Consider the following 13,147-nt stretch of genomic DNA (forward strand, 5'->3'; position numbering starts at 1 on the left):
GAATTAATTTAGGCCGTCTTTCAAATCAAGCGCGTTCCGATATTAAAACAGGTGTATCACCCTCTGCGGCCCATTAATATTAATAGGGGAATTCTAACAAGGGCCGAGTCGCGAGGTGAGATAAAACGCCCTCTAGTGGTCGCCATCGCCTAATTCGTCTTCGACGTAAATCCCAATTATTCATTTAAGACCCGTACTTGGTCGCGAGCTCCAAAGATACGCGATTCGAGATTGAACTGCTCACAATTGGGTGTTTACGCGATAGCGTAATAAGCAGCCGTTTTTAAGAGATACAGTCTAAATATTTATCGATTTAACGGTTCGAATTTCATTCGTCCGAACGGTGGTACAAATGTCCGAAGGATCATTGGTACGAATGCCGGAAAACAGGATCGTATGTCCGAAAACAAATTTCATTTTCCCGAAAAATTTATCACAACTTTGGTTGGTGATTTAGTCGTTCAATTTATGTTAACTTAACTGGCGAATTTCATTTGTTCGAATAACCGTTTGTCCATTTTTTCGAATATTAGGAATTGGTTGTTTTTTTTTTAAATATTGTTAATATAAGAAAATAGTAACATTAACGTGAACCTAACCTAACCTAAAATATCCACAACATTCAACACAATACCCACTTACTATATCGGCCAAAGGAAAAATGAACATAATAGGATAAAATGATTAGACATTATAATGTTTATATCCTTTTATTATTGAAATATTTTAAATTTCATTTTATTTTGAATTTAACAAAAATTAAAAAACAGCAATAAGAAATACTAATTTAGCGACAGAATTCGGACAAGTGATGCTACCGATTCGGACGAATGAAACAAACAAGTTGTCCAATTCGAACAATTGAAACATTTGTTATTTCGGCGGTTCCTACGAATGAAATTCGAACATTTTTTCCACCGTTCGGACGATTGAAATTCTAACAAATGTACCTACCCCGCGGGAATCCATACCGTCACTTTGTAACTTAACAAACAACTACGCGAGAGGGGAGCGCGCGCAGAGGGGATTTTTTTCTCGTAGGCGGGGCCAAAGCCGTCAGAGTGATCTTACCATACGCGATATGCCAGGATAAGCATTCCTAGTAAAGGTATGGATTCCTGACGGTCGTTAAAGGAATTAATTTTGCAAATAAAATTCGCATTGTAGCCGAGTCACTTAATAGCTAGAATTCGGGCGTATTGGAAACCTCCACTCATTCCGGGTAATCCACGCTAGACGATAGTAGTTGCCATTTTAACTTATTTCAATGTCTGCGTCAATTTTTCTTCACTTACTGCCTGGAATATAAAGAAATTACAACTTAAAGGGGAACGGTCAAGCTTTAACCAGTTAGATAGCCCTATAGTCCATTAAAAACTAAAATTTATGGCGAAGACCACATCAAAATATATTGAGTGGTTAATTTTTAATAAAATAAAGAAATTTCGGGAAATCGAAAAGCGGGCATCCGCCGCGACACCTGGTGAGAAGTCAGTGAGACAGAAAAACAACGTAAAAGCGCGCGCTGCTGAAGACGCGAAAAATTTGTTTTGCACGCGCGGCGCGTTCCAGTTATAAAAGACGCTTTAGTTTTTAATCAACAGAGAATACGCTACATTAGAATTACTTCGATGCAATAATTTAAATGGAACACGAAATTTCGTTCTATTTAATAAAAACCGAAAGTTAATACTCTGTTATTTTGTAATAAACGCTTCCGATAAAGCTGAAGGTCTAATTTTCGATAAAGCGCAATAAGTGTCGGTGGTTCTGTGGTAGAACGTCCGCCTGTCAAATCCCACCTGATGCGATCGCAAATTGATACTACGACGAATACCGTAAACAATTGGTGGAAACCCTACCCTTTGGACGTTTATTGGTCAGTCCCAAAAGTCAATAAGAAGTTAGAGAGATAACACCCATACATACAAAATGCAAACACAACACACTGAACACCCAAAACTGCCATAACACAAACGCAACATTCCCACATTACGCATAAACATTACAATAACATAATTTCCATTGAAACTGAGTTGAAACCGTCACGATGGTGGGCGTTAACGAAAAAACAACCGTACCAAACCGCACCAACCGCAAGTTACGCTCACCGTCAGACGGTGGTTTTGCCAACCTTTAAACTGCATAAACGGTTTTTCCGGTAACGCGTTTTGAACTTTGCCCCGGTAACGCGTTCGCAGCCCACAGACACACACACACACACAGACACACAGACACACACACGGACAGACACGACGATTGTATAACCCCTCCAGGGTACAAAGTACCCTCGGAGAGGTAAAAACATTTTATACTTTTAATTTTGTATTGTTTTATTTTTTGTAAAACCTATAAACGCGTAAGGTGATAATTTATAAATTTAATGTAATATACAGACTAGAATATCAGTATAGTCAAAAGTTTATAATATACGTCTTACTAAATAAGTGTCTTTCTAGGGAATTAATATGAAACATGTCAAGGGACTGCTTAAATATTTTGTCCCGTATTACTGAATACGATGATGTGAAATGTAATCGTTACAGTGGGGTGGCGGTTCGATCCTAGCTTGTGGAATTGGTTGGAAAGTCGGAATAACTGCTTCCGCGTTGAATTTGCAAGTTTGTATCCCGGCTGGTTTAAGGGTTTTCCCCCTTCCGATAAAATCTTGTTGTGTTTAACGGAAATAGTGAGTGTAGGGCACTGTTGGCTCGCGCGGGATGACGAAGGGCTTGCCACCACTTTCCTAGGCCATTTAATACAGCCACCTGAATTAATTGTAGCGCTTTGAGTATTAGCCAAGCTGATTATTATTATAAAATACAAAAGTTTATGATTTGCCTGATAGAAAGTTATCTGCAAACTGAAAATTATGACTACCTCGGTTATAATAGTGACAAATATTTTCACGTCAGAAAATCGAATAGTTTATCGAATCAGAGAAATGACCATGGTCATTTTAGATAAATACTTTATACGTGTAATTTTTAATTAAAGCCGTCCGTATTACCAAGTCATATCATTGCAATATTTACGAAGCGATAGAAAATAAGTTTCATTATTTAATAATATTTTCCCCGTGATGCGGCTTATCAAGATATTATTTATATACAGGGTGGAAGCCTAAGCCGTAGTCCAGCATCGGTACTTCTCCTAGTACACCCGAGTGCTGCGGGTGGAACACTTCTATAGGCGCTGGTAGGCCAAAAATAGACCAATGGGAGAATGGATGACTCAGCCGTTTTCCAGCCTCGGTACTTTTCCTAGTCTAAAAACAGACCAATGGGAGAATTAGAAACGCATCCTCCAAATGCTTTTTCGGGCGCTTCTAAATATGCCATTGGTCTATTTGTGGAATACCAGCACCTGTAGAAGTGTTCGACCCGCAGCACTCTGGTGTACTAGATGAAGTACCGAGGCTGGACCACGGCTGAGGCTTCCACCCTGTATACTTATCCGTGTAGGTATATGTTTCAAGCATCCATTAAACTCGATAGAAAATTATTTGCAAATCGACTCAAAGACCATTAAAATTACAAATAAGATTTTACCAATAGATGGTTTTTGAAGTATTTTCCACCAGTAAAAATATGAAATTTTTCCCAGAAGGTATTTCTAAATAAATTACCATAACCGTTTGAAGTTTCACCGCCTCCTTTGAAGTTTCGAAAAGGACTTGATCAGAGTCGAAACCCTTCATACAAAATAACCAAAATATCCCGTCACAACTAAAATATCTTATTCTACTCATCAAAAGTATCCTTAAAGCTAAAGATCAAACAGTTACGTCGCGCGACACTACAATTTTATTCCGTTCCCAATTCCCTCACCCTCCTCAAACTGCCATTCTAAAAATAGTTTTCTTTACAGACCAAAAAAAATGCTCTATTCCAACCTCCGGTTGTATTGCCCAAGAAGCATGCCTTTCTTTTCATATTTTTTCTTTTGAGCCGAGTCTACTTCGACCCAAACTAAAGATCGATAATCAATTTCGTTAAATTCCTCCAGTCTACGAGAGAGTACACGAGAAACGAATACACCTAGTGGGCAGAGGAATGAGGATGTGTAGAGAGTTCCCAGAAGGAAAGAAATAGTCCCTTATTAGAAATTTAGAAACTTCCAAGACTCCAATCAATTAGAAAAACGACGAAAAGGGACTCGGACAAAACAAACAATTGTCACATTCCAGAAAACGTCTCCTTCTACAAGTACATAGGCCTACCCACACGGATCATCTTGGTCAATATGGCCGCTAGCCTTTATACAAGTGGTATAAATGGCTGGCTCGAAATCGAATTAGATCCACTGCTCTAAAACAATCTAAACAATGAAGTGGGAAGATCAACTCATCTAGATTCTAGAAGGATCTAACGAGGAGACGACCCTAGGTGATTATCACCGATTTGGTTGAAACTAGGTGGGTATGTAGACCTTATGGTAACACGAAATTTCACCAAGGGAAAAGCTGCAATGGGCATTAGTTTTGCCATGCCAACCGAAAATGTTTTTGACAACACAGTATGTTACTTTCCCATTGAAAATAACATGGTAATCTGAGCACTTCTAAGGGTACCCCCCCCCCCTGTGAAAATTTTTAAAAAAATTGACAAATGAAATGAATTTTATGATATTTTGATGAATTTTGGTCAATTTGATCAAATTATGTAAAAATTGATCAGATTGTTATTTTCAATGTGAAAATATACAAACTGTGTTGTCAAAAACATTTTCGGTTGCCATGGCAAAACTAATGCCCATTGCAACTTTTCCCTTGGTGAAATTTCATGTTACCATAAGGTCTACATACCCACCTAATTTCAACCAAATCGGTGATATCACCTCGGGTAGTCTCCTCGTTAGTAGTAAAATAGGAAGATCCACTGCTCTGATTGGATCTAAACAATGAAGTGGGAAGATCCACCGCTCTAGAAGGCTCCACACAATGAAGTGGGAATATCCTCTGGTGAAGAAGGCTGTAAACAATTAAGTGGGAAGATCCACAGCTCAGGAAGGATCTAAACAACGAAGTGGGGACTTCCACTGCTCTAGAAGATTCTGAACAATGAAGTGGGGACGTCCACTGCTCTAGAAGCATCTAAAAAATAAAGTGGGAATATTTACTGCAATAGTAGGCTCTAAGCAATAAAGTGGTAAAATTCACCGCTCTTGATAAACCTATACAATGAAGATTCATTGCTCTAGAAGGCAATACTACAAGAAAGGACGATAAAATAGAATACTAATACCAACGACGATCAAATACAATACTGCTATCAAGAACGATAAAATACAATACTGCTATCAAGAACGATAAAATACAATACTACTATCAAGAACGATTAAATACAATACTTCTATCAAGAACGATTAAATACAATACTTCTATCAAGAACGATAAAATACAATACTACTATCAAGAACGATTTAATACAATACTTCTATCAAGAACGATAAAATACAATACTAATACCAACGACGATCAAATACAATACTGCTATCAAGAACTATAAAATACAATACTACTATCAAGAACGATTAAATACAATACTTCTATCAAGAACGATTAAATACAATACTTCTATCAAGAACGATAAAATACAATACTACTATCAAGAACGATTAAATATAATACTTCTATCAAGAACGATTAAATACAATACTTCTATCAAGAACGATAAAATACAATACTACTATCAAGAACGATTAAATACAATACTTCTATCAAGAACGATAAAATACAATACTAATACCAACGACGATCAAATACAATACTGCTATCAAGAACGATAAAATACAATACTACTATCAAGAACGATTAAATACAATACTTCTATCAAGAATGATTAAATACAATACTTCTATCAAGAACGATAAAATACAATACTACTATCAAGAACGATAAAATACAATACTAATACCAACGACGATCAAATACAATACTGCTATCAAGAACGATAAAATACAATACTACTATCAAGAACGATTAAATACAATACTTCTATCAAGAATGATTAAATACAATACTTCTATCAAGAACGATTAAATACAATACTACTATCAAGAACGATTAAATACAATACTACTAGAAAGATCTAGTAGTGGGAAGATCCACCGCTTTAGAAGGTTCCAAACAATAATGTGGGAAGATCCACCGCTCTAGAAGGCTCCAAACAATGAAGTGGGAAGATCCACCGCTCTAGAAGGTTCCAAACAATAATGTGGGAAAATCCACCACTCTAGAATGCTCCAAACAATAATGTGGGAAAATCCACCACTCTAGAAGGCTCCAAACAATAATGTGGGACGATCCACCGCTCTAGAAGGCTCAGAACAATAATGTGGGACGATCCACCGTTCTAGAAGGCTCCAAACAATAAAGTGGGAAGATCCACCGCTCTAGAAGGCTCCAAACAATGAAGTGGGAAGATCCACCGCTCTAGAAGGTTCCAAACAATAATGTGGGAAAATCCACCACTCTAGAAGGCTCCAAACAATAATGTGGGAAAATCCACCACTCTAGAAGGCTCCAAACAATAATGTGGGACGATCCACCGCTCTAGAAGGCTCAGAACAATAATGTGGGACGATCCACCGTTCTAGAAGGCTCCAAACAATAAAGTGGGAAGATCCACCGCTCTAGAAGGCTCCAAACAATAAAGTGGGAAGATCCACCACTCTAGTAGGCTCCAAACAATAATATGGGAAGATCCACCGCTTTAGAAGGTTCCAAACAATAATGTGGGAAGATCCACCGCTCTAGAAGGCTCTAAACAATAAAGATATTCTACTCTAAATGAATAAAAATATACAATAATGAAATGAAATTTACCTACTTTAGAACTAAATAAAGTGGGAAATTAGCTTGCTCTAGATTGATACACAACAAATTTGAGAATTTAAATGTTTAGATAAACGAAATTTTGTAGTCCACTCTAAGCTACAAAACCTGTAGTTTAAAAGTGGTTTAACTGCGCAATAGCTCAAATCGTAAAGGGTTGCACTGTTGCAATATAGGAAAGGACTTAATCAAGGTCAACCTGGACTTTCCCCAAAGTTGATTACCTTTACCAGAAATGGTTCCCCGAAACCATTATATTTGAAGAGCCTTAAAACCATACTGGAGGTCTTATAGGAGTCATCGATTAGATGAGAGTCAGAATGAGGCGAATCTGGAACGAGTGAGACTTTGGTGGTTCAAATCTTGATTGACATCAAACACGTCCCGGAAACTCCCGCGAGGAGGCGAAGTCTCGACACCGTTCCTCGGATCGTTGAGGTTACAAGTTCGCCAAGTTTTGAGAGTTCACTATAATAGTGGCTGCTAGCTATAGCCACTTCTTGGGGCGCCATTGTACGGATACTCTAGTCTTAAGAAAAGGTGTCGCGTACTTAAGGGGGGTAAGACTTAACTAAGAAAAGGCGTGGTTAATGACGGCGTACCGTCGACAGCGCTCCCTCGCGTTCTAATTCGGGAACAAACAATAGGGGAATTTAGAAGCGTGTTGAAGTCGAAACTTTCTCCGAAAGTGTTCCGAAATGAGGCTTTGACGTGCGTGTTGCGATTAATATTTATTATGACTTAATGGCACACGCTTTTAAAGAAAGTTTCGAGAGCGTGCTTAATTGAAAACGAAAGTGCCATGGCTAAATACCGAATTTAATCAAGGGTTCGGCAATTTCGTGTTTGACTTAGACCCGTGAAAGTACTTCCGAAATGTTTCTAAATTATCGACGGCACGAAACCCCTGAAAAGTAATGAAATTATATATTGGTCTTATTGAATTTGCTAAATGTTGCACGTATAGCTTGCGCTTGTAGCAGAAAACATTAATAGTAAAATTAGCATTTTTCTTTTAAACTATGGTTCTTTAGATAAATTCACATAATTCTTACAGGAAAACAAACATTTACAATTAAATCCTTAAATATTCAATTTAAATGCACTTAATTATACAATTATTAAACTTTTTGCTCGGAAGAGAACAAATAATATTGTTTTTTCCGTTTGGAAAAAGCATGGGTGACGTATTATCTACGTCACGCTGCCGAGTTCCTATTAGAGTATTTAAAGTAACACCCCCTGTAACACATTGGAGTCGGGTCGACGTTGGCCAAAGACCTCAAAAGGCAACGCCGACTGACCTTTGGTTTTAAAGTCGAAATCTCCTAGGGGAGTTAGGGTCGACTCTCAGTCGACTAAAAATGTACCTGTTTAATACTCCAAGACAACGTCGGCCCGATTTCAAAACGTGACTCTACACCGACTAAATATGTGATGGTTAACCGACTGCATAAAATTCCGTATTTCCGACTCAAAACTGACTATAATATTGATGAAATATCATTTAATTCCTGACTTACAAATAAAAAAGAACGGTGAATTTTCACAATGATATCTTTCATTTTATTGATAAATTAAAACTTGCTACCTTTTCGTTTTTTGCTTATTTACAATCTGAATTTCATTACTTTTATAAATTAATATTAAACATTATAAGGTCTTATTTTAAGTCGGCTAGTGGTCCCAAATGTAAGGTCGCCATATCGACTTTAAATGGGATCAAAAACGTATTTACCCGGAATTATCTCAAAAACTTTGAATAGATTTAAGCCACAGTCACACAACAACTAAAACCCCCTAATTAACTAGTTAAATACCTAATTGATTAGTCGTCTGATATCTGTTGTAAACTCGGTTCGGCGGCGCTGGTTTTGGAAGCAACACGAAGATTGTAAACTTGGTTCGGCTGCGCTGGTTTCGGAACACGGGTAGTTTTGAAGGATACAGCATTTTGTGGATATATTTTTGCGATAAACCAGGGTACATGAAGTGATTGGACAGTACTACAACCGTGGTAAAAGGTCCATTGAACTGCAGTCTATGCTTTAATACTTCGTCGTCGCGTACCCTGCTTTATTAACAAATACAAGAAGTCAATTAAGGTTAATACTAATTGTATGCAAGGCCCGTGTGAACTTCTTCGAATAAACTAGAATCGAAACAGTTTTCAATAGTTAGGGTAAAACTCAGTATTGAACCGATTTAGTGACCGTGGCTTTAGAGTCGGCATTTAAACCAGGACCCTATAGCGACTTTTCAACCAAAGCCCGACCCTAAATCGATTTTTTGTGCTACAGACAACATATTATCACATTTTACAAACTCCAAAATAGGGTGGAGGTTATGCTTTTTTTAATATAAATAAATCGAATTGGTTTGAATTTAAATTTTGTACTTAAATTTAATATTTTTATTTTATTGATTTCTCGAGCATTTAAAATTCAGAGAAAAGGAAATCACAAGTAATAATTAAATATAACAAAGGGGAATTAGATTAATTTTTAGTGTACGCAAATTATTATTCAATTTGAGAGGAAAATTATACCGAATGTTTAAAAATTGATTAAACAATTAAAATAATTTTTGTTAAAAAATCAATAAAAACAATTTAAATATTTTTTTTAAATCAATAAAAACCATTAAAATAATTTTTTTTAAATCAATAAATACAATGAAAATAGGAAATTGTTTTGAATCCAATAAAATGTTTTTTTAAAAGATTTTATTAAAAAATAGTCGTCCGACTAAAAGATACATTATCTAAATAATCGTCCGACTAAAAAATGCATTCTTCAAATAGTCAACCTACTAAAAGATACATTCTGCAAATAAACGTTCGACTAAAAACACATTATCTAAACAATCGTCCGACTAAATGATACATTAACTAAACAATCGTCTGACTAAATGATACATTATCTAAATAATCGTCCGACTAAAAGATACATTCTTCAAATAGTCATCCGACTAAAAGATATTCTTCAAATAGTCATCCGACTAAAAGATATTCTTCAAATAGTCATCCGACTAAAAGATATTCTTCAAATAATTGTCCGACCATGGATAGTAGATTTTAGAGGATCGGTAAAAAGCCTGGTTTTTAGCCCCCGTAAACCAATCACACTAAGGGAGTCGGCCAAGGTTATTTGAAAAAAAAACAAGTATCGTTAAGAGTGGACGATACTGTTCGAAAAAAGAAAAAAGATAAACACGAAGTACATTTTTACGCCAAAAAGTATTTTTTCACGTTTTTATAGATTAAATATGATATACTAAATATCAGTTGATAGTTTTTATTGAAAAAAAAAACAAAATTACGTAACAATATCAACCGCATTAGATTTCCATTTGGAAATTTTAAGATCACGTGGTACAAACGACCTTGCAAGACTCCCTCGGAGTCTCTCGAGCTGATTGATACGCGGGGAGGAATAAAATGCACTGTGGAAGGGTATCGAAAACCTGTCCTCTTAATTTACTGTCCATGGTCAGACTGAAAGTTACATTATCTAAATAATCGTGTAACTAAAAGATACACTCTTCATATAGTCGTCCGACTAAACGACAAACGCCGCCACACGTAGACCGGCGATTAGCGTAAAATGACTCGTCGTCCACAGTAAAATGTACAAAAAAACAATGCTTTTGAAAAAAATAAATAGTGGAAATCTTGTTCGGCGAAACAATTCTAGTTTCAACATCAAGGTATATCCGATGAAACACTCATCCGTTAATCCTATCAGGAGAAAATCGTCCTGGTCCAAGCCAAAGCCATAATTCTAAATTACCAGCGAAGAATGGGAAGTCACGTCATAAAGACGTTAGACAAAAGGTCAAAAAATGATTATTTTTCAAGAGCAACTCGTAAAGAGGGCGTAGTCTAGTTCTTTTCTCTCTCAGGACAAAACTAGGACGCCAGAGCCATCTCGTATCGACTCGAGAGAACTAAGAGATAAAAAAGCAAGCCGATTCGCGACGAATCTTCGTCCTCTTGTTTCTCTTTGAGGGGAAGAACCCTTTTTCTAAGTGAATTCGGAAAGTTACATTATCGAATTGGCCGAGATTTCCGGCTTAAAAGGATTGCTAACGACCGGAAGAGTAAGAGAGAGAATCGAAACCATCCAAGACTCGGCTGACCTTCATCGTGACCCTTCTCTTTCTCGGAACCCGTCCCACCTCTTCTAAATCTGCACTTTGCACTCGGCATTCGTCCTGCTGGAAATGGGGACACCCTAAAGGACTCGGCCTTTGTAGACGGAAACCTAGTTTTGGGCTCTTCACTCTGTTTTATTTTTAATCGGGACTTAAAAAACCCCAAAGGGAAAAAATGCGATGAGCTTTAGTTTTACCATGGCAACCGAAAACGTTTTTGACAACTAAAATATTCTATGTAAATTAACATAGGAAAATTGAAGATTCCTAAATTATTCAATTTTTTTTAAACAAAGGTGGTTAATTGTGGGTAAATATCAAATTTGATATTTACCCAAAATTAACCAAATTGGTTTAAAAAAATTTGAATAATTTCATAACGGGGGACCCTTAGAATCTTCGATTTTCCTATGTTAATTTACATAGATAAATATAATATTTTAGTTGTCAAAAACGTTTTCGGTTGCCATGGTAAAACTAAAGCCCATCGCATTTTTTCCCTTTGGGGTTTTTTAAGTTACGTGAAGGTCTACTTAATCCCCGAATTTAAACAAAATCGGTGAGTTACACCTCCTTGTAATTAAAATCCATGGTTAAAAACGATTTTTTTAAACTACAAATTAAAGCGCAAAATCTGTGAAAACAAGCGAAATTCTTCTTTATTTCAAGTTGAGTATGAAAAACATCACCAGTTAAAACTTTACTAGTCACATATATCTAGCCTTTCATTTAATAGACTATAAAACATCTACTTGGGGAGAAATATATATTAGAACCTAATATAAATTTTTTACCCTTAAAAAGAGAGTTTAAACTACGATCTTCTACTTTGTAGTGTCTGCTAAATACATCTACACTGGGGAAATATCTCATAAAACGACATGCATAATATGAGATTTTTTTACTGTTTTCTACTTTTTAATATCTGCTAAATACATCTGAACTGGGATAAATACATATTAGGTCCTGATATAAGATTTTTTTACTGTTTTCTACTTTGTAATGTCTGCTAAATACATCTACACTGGGAAAATATAGGATTTAAGGACATGCATGATTAGATATTTTTTACTGTTTTCTACTTTGTAATATCTACTAAATACATCTACACTGGGAGAAATACATATTAGGACCCGATAAAAGATTTTTTTTTACTGTTTTCTACTTTATAATGTATGTTAAATACATCTACACTGGGAAAAAAAATTCATATAAGGCACTGAAATAAACTTTTTAGTGGTAGTCGAGCTTTCAATCCGTTAAAGCCATACTAAATTTTTAATTTTTAGAAAAAAACACCCATTTCTACCTGTTAAGGAGTATCTGTATCTGCTTCTCGTACTCTTGTATTATACGGATCACATAGAATTCAAAACACGTTATCTAATCTAATAAAATATGTTCATCTTATCCAAATGTTTTAACTATTCTGCTTTTTCACTAAAAAAGTCAATTATAACCCAATTTAAATTACCTTATCTCTAAAAAAATAAAAACATTTAAAATTTACCATTTAACATTTGTAGGTTAAAACTACTTTTACCAAAAAGCAATACCTCACCTAACGCTGTTTAAAACGTTCACTCTCTGTTCTGATTTTTTGGATAAGAAACAGATTTTAAATTTGGTATGATACACCTACTAACTTTTATAAGAATTAAGAAGGTTTAAAAATTGGGTTGATAAAATCTTGGTCTTACCAAACAAAGTAACAGATAACAGTCCTATCTCGGTTGAAAGAACTAGTTTGAAACAATTTTTGCATATTATTATTAAATGGTTTTTTATTAAAATTTGTTTCGATTCCGTCAAATGATTTATCAAAATTAAAAATAATTTTTTTTTAACTTTCGGACCGTGGTCTTTTGTTAGCCAGTATACGAGTATTACTAATAATCGTATAATGGCTGAAGAAGGACCACGGTCCGAAAGCTCCCCAAATATTTTAAATTTTAATTTTGGTATTAAAATGCTTTTATAATCCATAAAGTAGCAGTCCTTTTATATATATTTTTAAATAAATTGTAAAATTGCCATGGATCTAAAGTAAAACATTTATAATATAAAGCGATGCCATTAGAGGTTAAATTTTAAAGCTTTTATTTATTCTAGATGGCGCTAATTTAACACTATTTCACGAGGTGATTTATAAAA

This window comes from Leiobunum rupestre, chromosome 3 (genome assembly GCF_980474605.1).
Source record: "Leiobunum rupestre chromosome 3, qqLeiRupe1.1.hap1, whole genome shotgun sequence".
NCBI classification, from domain to species: Eukaryota; Metazoa; Arthropoda; class Arachnida; order Opiliones; family Sclerosomatidae; genus Leiobunum; species Leiobunum rupestre.